Genomic DNA, 16,135 nt, shown 5'->3' with positions numbered 1-16,135 from the left:
CAGTGAGGGGATCCAGCTGTTTTGCCAATGGCCAGTCCCCATCTGTCGTGCTGGAGCCCTATTAACTTCAGCAGGGATGGCACTAGGTTCAAGAGGCTGAAGGAGAGACCAGAACCAGCAACTGGGACATGGGGGTTTATTGGGAAACTTACACACAGGAATGGTAGGTGGCAGTGGGCTGGAAAGGAGAACTGTACAGTCCCATGGCAGGCTGGGCAGGAGAGCCACAACCGCTTACAAAAAGGATGCAGTTTATACATCATTCTCACTTAGCACCCTCCCCCTAACAACCTCCACCTGATAACCTTCATTTGGTCCCAAAGAACCTTGAACCCCTGTACAGCCTGCATTCCACAGGATGGGCCAGGGTTCAAATGTTCCTCACAGATAAGGAATGAATCTCCAGGTTGGTCACTCCTGGATTCCTTAGCTCAAAACTCCAAACACACATTTCGGTGCATCTGCCACACAGGACCATTCTCAGGGTATGCTTAAGTCAAGTTATTGCTGTCAGGAGCATCTGTCGTACACCATCACAAACACCCCCACCTCGGAGGGATGGGGTATGGAGTAGGGTGGAATAGGAGGATATTTTATGCCCATTTTGCATGGGCTGGGTAGGGTAGGGAATCTGAAACCCAGCCCAAGACAGAATGGTACAGTGGTTCTCAGAGGGTGTTCCCCGGACCAGCATCCACATCACCTAGGAGCTTGTTAGGATCTGAACCACTTGCAGGATAGACAGTGTCTCTCTGCGGGTAGGACACGCTGCTGGGTTTAAAGGATTCCCCAGCCTCACTTCTCTGACTTGGTGTGGGAATTCTATGAAGGAGACGTTTTGCTGAAAAAGAGAACATTTTCTGAGCATGTATGGCATTCAGACGGTGGGCCAAATACTTCATGAATACTGTCACATGTAATCTTCACAGCCACCGTCAAGATCGGCATGATTGTTATGGCTCTTTTTATTATTATTCCCTGTTTAAGGGCTCATCCCAGAGAGGTTAAGTATCTTGCCTTGTCCTGGGGTTAAAAAGCAACCAGGAAGCTACCTAGGTCTGTATGATTCTCAGACCACTCTAATTTCTTTACAATTTGCTCAACAGTGGTTCATGCTTGAATGTGATTCAGAATCACCTGGAGGCCGTATTTAAACCAATTATCCCACAGTTTTCCATTCAGTAGGTTGGGATGGGGCTCCAAAATCCACATTCCTAACAAGTTCCCAGATGATGTTGCTCCTGGTTCAAGGACCACGCTGTGAGAACTACAGTGCTGGGCTGGGATCCAGCTCCCACCCCTGCTCCACCCAGACAAAGCGCTCATAATCATACCCTCCCACAATGGTGTGTTGTGAGATGCCGATGTGATAATGGAAGTGAAAGAGCTTCGTCAGCTGCCCAGATGAATGCCCCTGGTCATTAACCAGGTAATCTGCCTGAGGCTAGTGCCCCGGAGGCTGGGGGGGGGGGGGGCACAGAGGGCTGGGACGCAGGGTGGGCACCGCAGCCATCTAGAGAGCCCTTGCAGCCCACCTCAATTCTGGGTCACTTTTCCTTCAGGGAGAAAGCCAGCTTTGAGGGCTTAGGCCCGCAGTCCCTCCTGCCACTCTTCTCAACCCACACCTCCTCCCTCATCTCAGGCAGCTGCTGGGCACACTGCCCCAGCACTGGCTGGCCTGGGCTACTTCCCCAGGGGCCAGTCCAGGCAAGCTGGGGCAGCGCAAGCCTGTGACTCAGGACCTGAGGCTGAATCCCGCTCACGCCCGCCTCCATGAGATTCAGAGGCCGTGACTTTCCTTCTGTGAGCCTTAAACTGCACATTAGTAAAATAGGCGCAACGAGAGTACCCGTGAGTTGTGGGAATTCAAGGACTAGAACTTTATACAGCGCTTGGCATAGAGCCTAGCCCCTAGCAAGGATTCAATCAATGGTAGTCAGTATTTTCAAAAAGTTGCTGGGCCCAGGCCGCCTCCTGATAGAGGCCCCGACTTGGAACACAAACCGCTCCCACGCCGTTCCCCGGCTGCACCCGGATACACCCGCCCTGGAATGCCAGCGTGGGGGCCCTAGGGCTACCCGCCCGGAGCTGAGAGGGGCAGGGCAGGGCAGGATTAGGAAGGCGCTGAGACGGGGCTGGGGCGGGGAGGGGCGTGGCCTCACCCTCCTAGGGCCGAGGGATGTGGTGGGCCCAAAGGAGAAAGTGAAGGCGGTGGGGGCGCTGGGAGGGCCGGGGAGACCTGGAAGTACGAGGTAGGCGGGAGCTGGGCGGGACCGTTAGGCAGCGCCGTGAGTGGACAGGGCTGGAGCGGGGCGGGCTTCATCCCCTGTGTAACCTGGGGGCGGGGCTGCCGGGATAGAGGAGCGAGGCCGTAGCGGGGCGGGGAGAGGGGCGGGGCCTCAACTCCAGCAGGGCCCGGCGGCTGGGCTGGTCGGGGTAGGGCCATAGGGGGCGGGGCCTGGCCGGCGGGAGCGCACCGCCTTCCCAAAGGGCTCGGGGGCGGGGTCGGCGGAGGGGCGCCGCGGGGGCGTGTCCCCTGGGGGGGCGGGGCCTGCCGAGTCCGCGGCGTTCCCCGGCTGCAGCCAGGAGGGGGCCGAGGAGTGACTGAGCCCAGGGCTGCGCAGTCCGACGCCGACTGGGGCACAAGCGGGCGACGCTGGGCCTGCAGCGCGGAGCAGAAAGCAGAACCAGCAGGTGAGCAAGGGGGCAGCAGGCCGGGGGAGCCTGCTGGACAACCAGAGGCAAAGTTAGTTTTGACCCCCGCTTCTGCGGTGCGTCTCGGATAGCTTTCCTCGGAACTAGTGACAGGTCGGGGCAGCTGGTGGGTGAAAAGGAGCTTTAGCCCCCAGTCCTGAACCCCCAGTTCTCACACTCGGGCGTGCACCAGCTGCATGATCCTGGGTCCGTCCCTCCACCCGGCTCTGGACCTCCCAGGTTCCAGCAGGAGGAAGTGAACCAGATTAATTCCACGCTGCCGTTGCCCTTTCTCACTTAAAACGGAAGGTGAGAGCTGGCAGGTGAGCGCAGGCTGCAGGTCGCCACAGGTGTTCCCATCGCATTGCCCTCTGCAGTTTCTCTCCCTGCAAGAAAGAACTTGGGACTAAGAGAAGCGAATTGCTTTAAAGAGTGCACTGGTTCCTCGGTTGGGGATCGTAACCCACGAACCCTGGGGAACAGGAGGCCAAAGCAAGGAGGTCCCATTTCCCGCCTCACCTGCTTCCCACAAATTCTGACAGTTCAGCTGAGTCGGACCCCCTAAGACTTCGTAAGTTAGAAACGCAGTGGGGCTTTTCCAGGTGAGTTGGACTGAGCAGGGAGTTGGAAACGGGAACAGTTCTTACACTGGTGACTGGGGAAGGGAAGAGAAGCCGTCACCAATCCTTGGGCCCAGGGTCAAGCCCAGGGCCCCAGTGGCTCTTGCAGCATACCCGGGGTTAATTTCGTGGCTGACAGGTTCTGTTCCTGGTGGTGGTGGGTGCTCTGTGCTGGGCCCCAGTAGCGGGGCAGCCTAGTTCTGTGGTCAAGGGCCTGGGCTTTGGGATCAAACTGATTTGGATTCCATTCCCCCTCCAAGCTTCAGTTTCCTCACCTGTAAAATAGGGATAATGACAATATCCAATGGCAGGAGCCAGCACTAAATAGAATACTGTGTACACACTACTTAGCAAGGCGCCAGGGAACCAGTGAGACCTCCCTCCGTGACAGCTGCTTTGATGCGGATGGGCAGGTGATGGGCTTGCTCCCTATGGGGAATGAGCCTTTTTTTTTTTTTTTTGGAAAGATGAGGTTGGCTACAGCCCCTCCTGACCTTGTGAGAGCCAGAAATTGCCACCTGCCACCAACATCACTCTATTTAAGGGATGAGGACTGTGTCATCTGGAACAAAGAGTGGCTGAGTTTTCTGTAACGTTGCTTGAGGTTGGTGAGTGTTGAGTTAAATATGTCTAAAAATGTTTACTGAGCACCTACTATATGCTAGAGAGAGCTAAAGGATACAGAGGTGAACTAGCCAGACCTGACTTGCTGACAATGAGGGCTCCCCAATCCCTACCATGTCCCTGTAGAGAGGATCAGTCACACCCAGGGCTTATGACCAGATGAGATTTCATGGGTCTGTGCTGCCCTAGTGGCTGGAATCCAGCTATACCATTGCACACTTGGCTTGGGATGGAGGCGAGGGGCAATGTGGGCACCTGATATGTAAGCAGGGTTGGGCACCGAAGGACACTGAAGGTGCTGCATTATGTTGGCTCCCTGCATCTTCTGGGAGATAAGCTGTACAGTGTGGAACAAACTGGAAAGTGCTGTGAGACAGAGACGGATTGGCGGCTGCGCTGTGTGCAGGAGACCGTGTGTGTATGTAGGGCAGGGGGAGGTGTTCAGAAGAGTGAGACACTTGAGAAGCCAGGGCAGGGGGTGGGGGTAAGGAGGCTTCCTGGAGGGGGTGAGACTTGAATAGGACTTTCTGCCTGGGCTCCTGGTCCTGGTTTGGCTTGGATCAACATGGGACCACAGTCTCTCCAAGCACTAAAGTGGCATAAACTGGAGTTTGGTATGGTGGGGAGGGAGAGGGTCTGGTAGGTGGTGCCTGAGGTGGGGAGGAGGAGACGTTCATTTCAACAGAGCCTACCTAGTGAGCCTTAAAGGAAAGCCCTCCCCATCACCACCTCCCCTTCCCACTTGATGAATGACAAGTGACCACATAAGGCCTGCACCCTCAGGTTGCTTACCATCCAGAAAGGGGCTTACACAAGAATACCAGTGACTCTGATGCAAGATAAGTGAAAAAAAGGATTAGAGGGATCTTCAGAGCCTTACAGACTGGGAAGATTTCGGCAGCCAGAATGAAGATGGTGTCTTGGGGAGAGGAAAATGCCTAGGCAGAGGCGGGGAGGTCAACCTGTCCTGAGAAGTCTCAAGAAACTGCTAGGTTGCTCATTCTGGCTGAAGTTTGGGACTGTGCGGAGATACACAGTGGGACCAGCTTACAGAGGGCCTTGAATGCCAGGGTAAGAACTTTGGATCTGATTTGCAGAAAGTGGGAGCCACTGAAGGTTTCTGAGGAGAGGAGTGACACAACAGAGCAGCACTTTAAAAAAGTCAGTCTGTGCCAGATGTGCTGGGATGGAGGATCCAGCAGTCAAGGAATAATGAACCAATAGCTGCAGTGACAGGGAAGAAGGGGTCTGGGTGGCTTTGGGGATGTCTGCAATTTGGAGTGAAGGAAGAGACACCAGCCATGGGGGTAGCGAAGGCACCACTGGAGGGGTGGAAGGGGACTGTTCCAGCATCTTTGCACTTCTTTCTCCTCCCCATCCTGTCTGGTACATACCAGGGGCTCAGGAAGATGGTTGGATTGGGTGAGTGGTGGGGGCGCTGGGAGGGTGATGAATGCTACAAGGGGGGTTTGCCCATGAAGAGGAGGCATCTGGGCCAAAAGGTGGGAGCCTGTGCCAGCCAGCAGTAAGTTTGGGAGTGGGGGGCGGGGTGGTTGGTTGAAGTGCCTGCTGGTCCCTCCTTCCCATCCCAGCCCAGGGAGGGTAGGGGTGAGAGGTCACCATGTGCTATCTCTGGCAGTGGGTGAGCAGTCAGGGCACACGTTTCTCACAGGAGGGGGACTGGGGCAGGATTTTGGCTTCCCTGGGCTCCTCTGAAGTTTCTGCTATGTGGGGGTGGCCCCCTCTGTCGTGAGGCCTCACCCTTTAGAGTCACAGTCTGGAAGCTCCCATCACCTATCCCCTTCTACCCTGGGGTTCCCCCAAGGACCAGACAGTTCCCACTCAACCCATAGCTGAGCAGCCCCAAGTCCTGAGTGTTCCTTTGGATTTGGAGCATCTGGGGCCAGCTGGCACCCCTGCTTCTCGTTTGGCCTTGGCCTTCTGCTCCAAACCATTATACCCACTTCCTCCACCCCACGGGAAGCTCACAGGGGGCGGTTATGACTTAATCAAGAAGATCAAACGGCCAGAAGCTGGCTCTGTGAGAGGTGGGAAGGGAGGGAAGAGCCTGGACTGTTTGGCCTAGGCCTCTCCGTGGGACAGGACCCATTTAATCTTAGCAGGAACTGCCCTACCCACCCGCTTCCCCTCCACTAAGCCGGGGTCTGAGGAGCTGGGAGGGGAAGCCCAGAGGTAAACATGGAGGGAGCGGTGTGGGACGTGTTGCTCCCCTCGCCCCTGACACTGCCCTGAGAAGAGGCAGACAACCACAGACCTGGGGCCTCAGGAACAGGCCCAGCTGCTGCCTCTCGGAGGCTGGCTGGTTCCTGACTCACCCCCCGGGCTTCCCCCTCCACTGTGGTTTTCCTGTCAGCAGCTGATTCACTGTGCTGACAAGGAGAGGCAGCTGATAGAGGAAAGAGACCTATGTTCTGGTCCTTGGAGTTGGCTCCTGCTCTGCTGTTTGTGTGTTGTGTGACTTTAGATAAGTTCCTTCTCCTCTCTGGGATTCCTTCCCTGACTTGCTGATGCCCCATTCTTTCCTTGGCTCCCAGGGAGTTCTGGGACCTGGGATCTATCCTTTGCAAAGTAGGGCATGTCTGTGAACACCCACCCATACTCAGGCGTGCACACACACACACACACAAACAACCCCAACACAGTGGAGCTGGGCAGCTCCCCTCAGACAGAGCACTTGATCCTGCCTCCCTGTTCTTACCTTGTTTCCCCCACCTGAAGCACTTTTATCTACCTTCTGCCTGTTCACAGATTAGAGAGATGATGGTACGGTATGGCAGTAAAGCCCTGGACTTTAGAGTTGAGATCTTGGCCCTGCCAATTTCTAGCTATGCAACCCTTTCTGAGCCTCAGTTTTTGAACCTGCAAGTGGGGATAATGATGGTCATGACTTCATAGGTCATTAGCAGAGGACAAAAAAGTACACATGAAACACTTAGAATTGTTATACCTAGCACATAGTAAATGCTCAATAAAGGAGAGCCACTGTTGTTTGCTGCATCTAGTTGGTCTTTCAAGGCTGGTGCCAGGCTCCTTCTCAGGCCCCCGGGGACATTTCCAGAACAACCTTCCTTCTGCACAGGGCCTCTGTGCCTCTCCAATACGTGTGTGCCCCAAGACGCCAGTCATGTCTGGCTATGTGGGGCTCTCTGGTTCTTCCTGGGGGCAGCTGGGTCTCCTCACTGTGACGCTTAGCTTCCTGAGGGGCAGTAGGTCTGAACATCGCTGGATGCATTTCCCAAGCCCCTCCTTGCCCTTTACTTTCTCCTTGCCCTTCACCTTCTCCTCTGTGCTTGTCTACACTGTCGCTTTGTGGTGTATGACGTGTTTCCACGAGCTCTCCTGGACAGGCACTGCCCTGTCCTGTCTGTATCTCTGATTCCTGGCACACAGCAGGCACTTGGGGATCGATGACTGAATGAATAGGTAAGTGGTTCTCTTGGGTGGGGCTGGGGGTGTCAGCAGGACCCAGCTTGGTGCCAGATACCAGGTGACTCCTTGGCAAAGGCAGAGCCAGGAAGCAGGACCCGGATGCCGCTGCCCAGCGCTTCAGGTCCGTGGGCCCCACTTCTGCAACCTGGATCCAGGGAGATGGGAATGCACTGTCTGTCCTGGGATTGCTTTCGGCATAGCTTCTGCTTCTCTTCTGATGCCTGGCCTTTACCCTCCTGAGAGGGGAACAGCATGACTTCCTTCAGCCCCAACCCAGTGAGAGGCCACTCTGGCCTTTAGTGAACTCTGACTCAGCCAGAAAGAGCATCTTGGAGTCAACAGTTGTTTGTGGAAGATGCTGCTATCCTATGGGGACTCAAGCTGGGGCCTGGAGAAATGGGACAGTGGCCTCCAGGAAGCCCATCCTGGACATCATCCATCCAGACCCCCAGATGGGCAGCTCTGGGAAGCCCTACTCTCCCCTCTGGCCTCCTACCTCGCAGGGGAGGCTTTTGCCCATTCTCCACCTCCCGCTTGACTTTCCCTGCCTGGTGGATGGGTGATCTGGTGTGGGAGCTGTTCAGAGTTCTGGGCCTTGGCTCTCAGGGTCAATGTATGGAAGTGAACAATGCCCTGAGGGCTGGGCATTAGGAAGCCCGGGTTCAAATCCTGGCTCTGCCATGGAACTACAGCGTGACCTTGGCCAAATAGGTGACTCCTAGGCTGGTTTTCTTCCTTTTAGGCAGCAAGTATTCCAGAAGCCTTCCTGAGCCCCAGCTGGGCTTGGGCCCGGGGGAGTGGAGAAGAAAGCCTAGGCAAGATCACAGACTCTGGCATCAAACTGCCTAAGGACGATTCCTGCCTCTGCTACGTACCAGCTGGGCGTGACTTTGTGTCTTACCCCTCTGTGCATCAGTTTCAGCATCTGTAAAATGGAGACAATAATAGTACTCATCTCATAGGGTTGTTTGAGAATGATATATGAGCTAATGCATATGAAGCATTTAAAACAGTGCCTGGCGCACAGTTAGTGCTATGTACGTTCCTGCTGTTTTTGGTAGTGTTTATTTCTATTTATTTTTTTTGAGACAGAGTCTCACTGTATTGCTGAGGCTGGAGTGCAGTGGTGCGATCTTGGCTCACTGCAACCTCCACCTCCTGGTTCAAGTGATTCTCGTGTCTCAGCCTCCTGAGTAGCTGGAATTACAGGCATGCACCACCACACCAGGCTAATTTTTGTATTTTTAGTAGAGATGGGATTTCACCATGTTGGTCAGGCTGGTCTCAAACTCCTGGCCTCAAGTGGTCCTTCAGCCTCGGCCTCCCACAGGAATTACAGGCATGAGCTACTATGCTCTGTGTTTTTGGCAGTGCTACTAATAGGAAGCAGGTTGTAAGTCTTTGAAGAGCTTGAGTCTGGAGATCAGGGGACCTGGGCTCTGTTCCCAGTTCATCTTTTACTTGCTGTGTTACCTTGGGTAAGTTATAGCCCTTCTTGGGCTACAAAACTATATTATCTTGCATTTGCTGTGCTTGGATTTTGTAAGTGAGGCATATGGGATGCCACAGTGGACGCCTGCAGGGTTTTATTCAGGGGAAGGACTCCTGGGGGCCTGGCTTATTCTCCTGCAGCCTAGGAAGGAAGGAAGGCTGTAGGTGGGCAGGTCCCAGCTGCTGCCCTAAACCATTGCAGAGACTGAATGGCAGAGCTGCTCCCCTACAACTCTACTCAATCAGGCCAAAATGTAGACAACTACGTGTAATGTACCCGTTACGAAATACAATTATATAGATTAGATTACAGACCTTTATTATCTTTTTACTCTCCCCTATTTTCCAAATCTACAGTGAGCCTGTATTTTTTTATGCTCAAGAAAAAAAGAACCCATTCCTACAATGAAGCTATAAAAAACATACCATATATATTTGAACAAAAAATGTATTATACGAACTTGGGATTACATTGAAGTTCTTTTTGTGAATCATATTTTTTCAAAGGAGGGATGGGATGTTGGTTTGAAGTGAATATCAATTTGTCAAGCCTCAGAAGACTTGGAGGGAGTGCCTATGGTAGTGTCTGTGGCCCTCGACCACCCAGACTGGGAGACAAGAGTTAGAGGAGTCTAATAGAATAGAAGTGTAATCTGCCTTCCCATGCGGTGGACACACCCTGAGTGTTGGGTGGTGTTTAGAAAGCTTTTGAACAGTAGTTGAGATCAAGCGCCTTAATGATCATTCTGAGCCTTAGTTTCCTCATCTGTGAAATAGGGATGGACTACTGTGAGGGTTAAATGAGCTAAATACACATTGAAGACAGAGCTCCAAATGGAAGCCGACGGAAGAACAACGTGGCTTTAGATCTGGGGCCCAGAGGGCTTGCTGACTGGCCTGTCCTGGACCTGGCAGAGTTACCCGTCCCACCACAGGAAGTGCTGGACAGGAACCAGCCTCCTGCAGGACCAGGCAGAAGGAGCAGACCACAGCCCAGAGAGAACTCTCCCTGCGGGCAACTTGGCTCTGCGAGGGGCAGGGCCCCACTTAGCCTGCCCTATGTGTCTCTAAGACGAACCAATCATAAGCCGCCCAGGGCATGGCGTGAAGCCAGAGGGCAGTGGGGGAGGCGGTGGGGGCGGGGAGGCAGTGGGGGCGGGGGGGCGGGGGGGACGGGGGGGGGGGGGGCTGGCAGCGGAGCAAGGCCTGAGGTGTTTCCCTGACAGAGGTCCCTCCATTGGGAAACAAATGGAGAGGGGAGTCTGTGTTCCCACGTATACACATAAACCGTTTTGAATGATACCTGGTATGAAGTAAGCACTCAATAAATGTTTGTTGTTGCTGGTAATAATAACAATTGGTAAATTCTACTAGTACAGTTGGAAAACCATCTCCCACTCACTGTCTTAAAAAGTGGAATATTAGAATGCTTTTGCAATGGGACCTATAAGACATCATCATATATAGAGGAAATAGAAACTCGGCAGGGGAGGTTTGATTTATCTGAGGTCATGGAGCAAGTGAGTGTCTAGGCCTTGAGTCACCTTTGGACATGTAGGTAGCCCACCTCCCTGACCCCTGGCCTTTCTGAACACACAGCAGTGGGGTAACTGAGGCAGGGAGTATGTGTCCTCTACTCTGAACTAGTCACTTGTTTTCCATCTGAAAGCCCCTCTTACCCGCTTTCTCTGCCCCACACCCTCTCCTGGCAGGGTTGAGCAAGTCTCCTTGTTTGCCAGGAGATGGTATAGCATGGCATTATGGTTCTCAAAATTTGTGCATATAGGAATCCCTAAAGATCCCTGCAAGTTGCAGTCAGGGAACCACTGGGGCTGTACCTACAGCTTGGGGTTCTTCTAGCTTCTCAGGCATTGGTGTCAGCCAGACCTAGCTATGGGCACAGTATCTGGTCACCTCTGGGCAAGTTTCTTGGCCTCTCAGAGCCTTGGTTTTTATGAGGATTAAATGAGATAATGCTGGTAAAATGCTTCATGGCAGACCCAGGGAAGAGTGCACCCTCAATGAAACCAGAGGATAAGGGTGGTGATGTTGAACAAAGGCTGTTCCTGTCATTACTTCGGGGGAAATGACAGGGAGTCTTCCTCTCTGAAGGCTGAGGTCCCCAATCTGGAGTGAAGGAGCTCTCCAGGGTTGCGTGGAGCTCTGGTTGGGGGTCAGCAGAGGCCTTAGGTCTCTGCAGTCTTGGTACCCAGAATATCTGAGCCCAGCCTTGACCTGGGTGCTCTTGGCATAGAGTTGAGGGCAAAATTGAGGGCTTATGTCTAGAGTCACAGGATCTTGGTGGTGTGAGCAGCTCTGTGCTCCATCCAGTCAACCTCCCTGCCCAGTCTGATCCCATGGACCACATCCAGCGTTTGCTCACGCACCTCAAGTCTTAGAGAGCTCATGATTTTTTATTTCTGGAAAGAGCTGACTCTTAGAAAATAGGGGATAGAATCTGAGCAGACCCACCCACCCTTGGCTTCCCCATGTTGATCCTGATCTGGCTTGTTGGAATTACACACAATGTGGAAACTCCCTGGTGGAACCAAATCTTGTAGCAGAAGACCCCAGGCCAGCGATTCTGACATAGGAAGGAGATATTTTCTTTTACAAACTTTATCTAAACCAAATGGCTACCCCAAGAAACCCCCCAAACTTTCTGATTATTGAAGAAAGAGAGGGTTTTTTTTGTGGAAAAATTCAGGTGGTAGAGAACAGACCTGCAGGAGGAAATAATTGCTCAGAGATAACTGCTGTGAACAGTTTGGTGTTTTGGCTTTAAAAAAAAGCACACACATACAAGATTGGGATTGTACCACACAAACCACTTCCTGCACTGCCACTTTTGACTGAACGCTGTATAGGGAGGGTTTTCCCATGTGATTGAGCATTCTCCAGCAAGTTTCCCAGCTCTGTAGTATTGCACCATAGGAATCTGCTGTGACCTGGTTAAGCATTCCCCAGCCGTTGCACATTTAGGCCCTTTGAATTTTTCATCAGTATTCCCCTTGCTATAATGATCGCCTTGTCCCTATGTATATTTTGTACTCAACTCTAATGAGCTCCATGGAATGAATTCCTAGAAGTGGCTTTCCAAGTCAGATGGTTTTTAAACTCAAGGCCAGAGGACCAGAATCTCCCACCCTAACCAGTCTCCCAATTTCCCTTCAGCCCTACTGATGGGGGAGTGTTCTCTCTGTCCCTGGTTCTAGTTGGCCCACTCACAGGAGAAGGAAGAGGAGCAGGCTTTTAGGGTATGTGTATCTGTGAAAGAGAAGGAGATGGAGAAAGGCAGATAGACATAGGGGAGTGTTTTCTCTTCAATTACAGTCTGACTTTTGACCCTCTCCTCTCTGGGAGCCTGTGGTGTCATTAACTAATCATGGACTCTCTTTACTATTTAATGACCTCTCCCCGCAGTGACTCCATCCTCCCCAACAGTCTCCTGGAAAGGAGGAGGTGGGAAGATGAGTCAGTGGGGGAAAGTTTCTCTAGAGTGGGTGGTGGGTGTTGCGGTAGTTCTCAAACTCTGACATGTATCAGTCCCTTGGACAGCTTGTGAGACCACAGATTGCTTGGCCCCACCCCCAGGTTTCTGATTCTGTGGGTCTGGGGTACCACTTGAGAATGTGCATTGCTAACATGTTCCCAGGGAACACTGCAGTTCTGGCCCTGGACCATACTTTGGGTACCAGTAAAGTAGTGGGATGGGGCAGGGTGGGGTTCTGTGGTGAGTTTCAGCTCCTGGTGCTGCTGACAGTAGGAACCTTGTCCTGTTTAATAAAGGCTCATCTTGTGAGGCCTGAACTCACCTTCCCCTCCTGCCCCCACCTCACCACCCCTTCTCCCATGTGTCCTTTGGGAACTTTCTGTGCAGGAGGACGAGAGGATTGTCCACACCTCCGTTTTACAGAAAGGAAAACTGAGTCTCTGACAGGTGACCTGCTATGTCTGAGGATGTTGAAAGTAGGAGGGCTAGTACTGGAACCCTGGCCCTGTCACGCTCCCCACCTCAACTTCTCCAGTGCAGGTCTGGTGTGGAAGCAGAGATGCCTTCCCTGACCACTGTGCTGGCCCCAAGTGAGGGGTCTGGGGAGGCAGGTTCCTCCACACCATCTCTGTGCTGGGATCTTGCTCCACTTCTTATCCCCCGACTGACTCTTCAGTAACGTGATCTTCTTCCAAGGTCTAGTGTTCTCCAGCAGTTTGTGTTCCCAGTTATGGTTCTGGGCAGGTTTTCCAGGAAGCCAGGAACTTTCTCCTGTCAAACGTGGGCTTCACCCGGCAAGCACAACAGAGGGAGAAGAGAGAAGCCTCAGTTGTTGAGCGTGTAATGTGTGCCAGGCCCTATCCTGGACACTTTGCAGCCATGATGTCAGGTCAGCCACCCCAGGTAGGGGTTAACACCAGGTCCCATTGTATAGATGAGGAAACCAAGGGTCCAGGAGGTGAAACAAGGTCACAGAACTGAAAGGGGCAGAGCTGGGCTTTTGATTTCGAACTCAAGGCTGGGGTCTGGTCTGGGACAGCAACAGGTCCTGTTCTAGAGGGAGCCAGAATGTGGAGCAAGCAGCCTCTGCCCCACCCGCCATCCACGCAGAGAGGGTCAGCCCGAGGGTCAAAGCTCCCTTGGGATTCAGGGTCTTGCAGTGGGAGGGCACTGGCTGGTCAGCAGGAGACCCCTTCAAATCCTGCTCTGCTACTGCCTGGCTTTATGGCCTGGGGGCAAGTCACTTCCTGGCTTGGGACATCTGAATTCTCCTTTCTCATAATGATCCCTTATGCTTTATAGCTCTTGGCAGTGGACATTTTCTCATGTACTTATTCCCGGTCCCTCAAGCCTTCCAGCACCCTGTGAAATAGGGCGGGCATTATTACTAAGCCCATGTTCATAGAGGATGAGGATGACAGAGCAGTGAGTTGCCCAGAATCCCGCAGGCGGTTGAGGGATGGTACAAGAGCTAAGATTGGAACCTGGGTTGTCTTTGCAGCCCATCTTGAGCCCAGCCCCGAAGACGGGAGAACTCTTTCTCTCTCTTCTCAGCCGTAGGATGAAGGATCCCAGGGCTCTCAGTTGGGCTGGTGGGTCCTGGGTGCAAGGGGCCCAGGATCCCAGAAAAGGCTGGCCTGCGATCTTTGCTGTTGGCCAAGAGCCCATGGGGAGGCAAGACAGGGTGGTCCAGGCTGTCTCTGTTTCTGATTCCTGCCCGGGCCTTGCACATGAGGTCCTTGGTGCTGAGGGGAATGAGGGGTTCAGCCCAGGTTTTCCTCCCAGCTCAGCTGCTTGCTTCTCCTGGGAACTGTGCTTTTCTTCTAAAATGTGTCATGCAGAATTTTCCACACATGGGTGCCTGGGCCCTGCAGTTTTACCTGAATGCCATCACTTCCTCCTAAGTCTTCCTCATTCTTCCACACCTGGCTCTAGCCACTTTCTTCCCTCAGGGAAGCCTTGCTCCTCTGGCCAAGCCAACTCAACTCTCTCGGGTTCTGTGCAGTGGGCGAACTGGCTGACCAGGTTGGTTAACTCCCCAGTGAGGCATGAGAGCAGGGCCTGTGGCTGGTGTGGGTCCAAGCCCCTGCAGGGTCTGGCAGGGCATGCAGCTGAGTCTGTGCATGCTAGGGAAAGGTTGGCCTCAGACCTGGAACTCCCAGGCTTGTGACTTTCAGCAAGTCACTTACCTTCTCTGAACCCTGGTTTCCTTCGTCGGAAAGTAAGAAAGCTACTTTCCTTGTTGATAACTTCTGATACTTGCGGGAGATAAAGTGCAAAACATCTAGCACTGGCGCCTGGGGGTTCATGGCACTCAGGAAATGCCAGTCCCTCATCTTCCCTGTAGTGGGCTCAGGCTACATTCTGCCTCCACCCACCCCGACCCCCTTTAGTGGGGGGCCTGGTTGGGCTTGGCCTAAGGCCTGAACTATATCTGCTCTAGGTAGGGGGTGTCCTCGGTGGATAATGGGCCAAGGATTGGGCACAGGGACAGAATCAGGCTGATTTAATCAGACTCTGCCAGTTCCAAGTTGTGACCCTCCCTGGGCATGTTACTAACCCCCCTGAGCCTCAATTTCCAGATCTGTAGAAAGAGATACTCTGTCTCCTGTGTTCTCAGGATCACACATGATCGGCAAACAGGAGACCAGGGGATGGGGCCCAGGCGACCTGAGGGCGGCCTCCCAGGAGGCTTGGGTCAGGTCAGTGGCTGCTTATTTACATATCAATTTTCCTACTGGGGAACAAATAGTCCCCTTTTCCTCTGGACACCTGGAGGCTCTCCAGGCCCATATGCTCTTGGTGTAGTGCCTGGTTTGCTGGGTCACCCAGGGAAGGAGACAGCCTCTCTCTGAGCCCCTATCTTCCTGTGGGAAGAGAGCCAGGGAGCCAGCCCAGGTGTGAGGCCCTGCCTGGTTCTATCTGAGACCACGATGGTGTTGCCCCATGTCCCATGCCTGGCCCCTGGGGACAGACCACTTCCTATAGCACCTAGCACCTTTCCTTCTCACCTGTCTGTACATCTATACACCCCCTTTCTAGCTCCGTGTGGCCCAGGACCTTCTCATGGTGATAATGATCACCACACTTCCCTTTATTGTGCTAGAGCGTTTTACTCCTCAAACCACACACCTCCCTCTAGGACAGGAATGAACCATTACTACCCAGAGAGGGGAACTCGCCCAAGGCCCACAGCCGTACTCACTACCCTCTCTGCCTGCCCCAGCTCTCAGTGGATGCCAAATTCTTGGCTAAGTCCCTCAGCAATGGAAAGTTGGTTGGCCCTGGGAAGAGGAGAGGCTAGCAGAGGGCTAGGTTGAGGACTGGGCCGGGGGGATGGGGTCCCAGATTTCCACCTGCATTAGGAGCTGGCATAGGGACTGTCCCCACTGCACAGATAGGTAAGCTGAGGTTTGGGGAAGGGGAGTGATTGATTACAGCCTAAAGCTAGCTGGGCTCATTCCCCTTTTCTCTTCCTCCCCATGGCCCTGAGTTGCTCTAGTGGAAGGGATTGGATGGGGCTGTTTGGGACCCGGATGTTCATTTTGTGTTAGCCGCTGCGGGCTGAGGTCAGGTCCCTTCTGTCTGCCTCAGCTTCCTTAGGGGGCTCAGAGTGTCTGGCTCAGAGCACTGCAGTGCCCTTTCTCGTCATAAAGGCCTGGCCAGCAGCCTGCTCAGGAATCACATTTGGTGGGGGATAGGGTTTTTTCTCAGGGCACAGTGCTGCCGCTCCTAGAATCTCGGGGAGGCCAAGGCTGAGAAA

The 16,135-nt window shown here is 53.4% G+C and overlaps 1 protein-coding gene across 5 annotated transcripts in view; it reads left to right on the top strand.

Annotated features, from left to right (window-relative positions):
• The first annotated feature begins 2,529 nt into the window (after positions 1–2,529).
• Positions 2,530–16,135, top strand: part of CD82 (CD82 molecule) — a 55,232-nt gene continuing 41,626 nt past the window's right edge. Inside the window, exons 1-2 of one of the 5 annotated variants that reach the window (XM_033208254.1) lie at positions 2,572–2,694; positions 3,782–3,918. The gene's annotated coding sequence lies outside the window, so the exon portion shown is untranslated. Of the gene's footprint in view, positions 2,695–2,967; positions 3,297–3,781; positions 3,923–16,135 lie in introns of those variants that run through there. The other 4 variants (XM_033208253.1, XM_033208252.1, XM_033208256.1 and 1 more) reach the window with 4 other exon arrangements.

The sequence above is a fragment of the Trachypithecus francoisi genome, unplaced genomic scaffold (assembly GCF_009764315.1).
Source record: "Trachypithecus francoisi isolate TF-2019V2 unplaced genomic scaffold, Tfra_2.0 Lachesis_group8, whole genome shotgun sequence".
NCBI classification, from domain to species: Eukaryota; Metazoa; Chordata; class Mammalia; order Primates; family Cercopithecidae; genus Trachypithecus; species Trachypithecus francoisi.
Note: the sequence above shows the minus strand (reverse complement) of the source record. Positions and strands in the feature narration are given on the sequence as shown.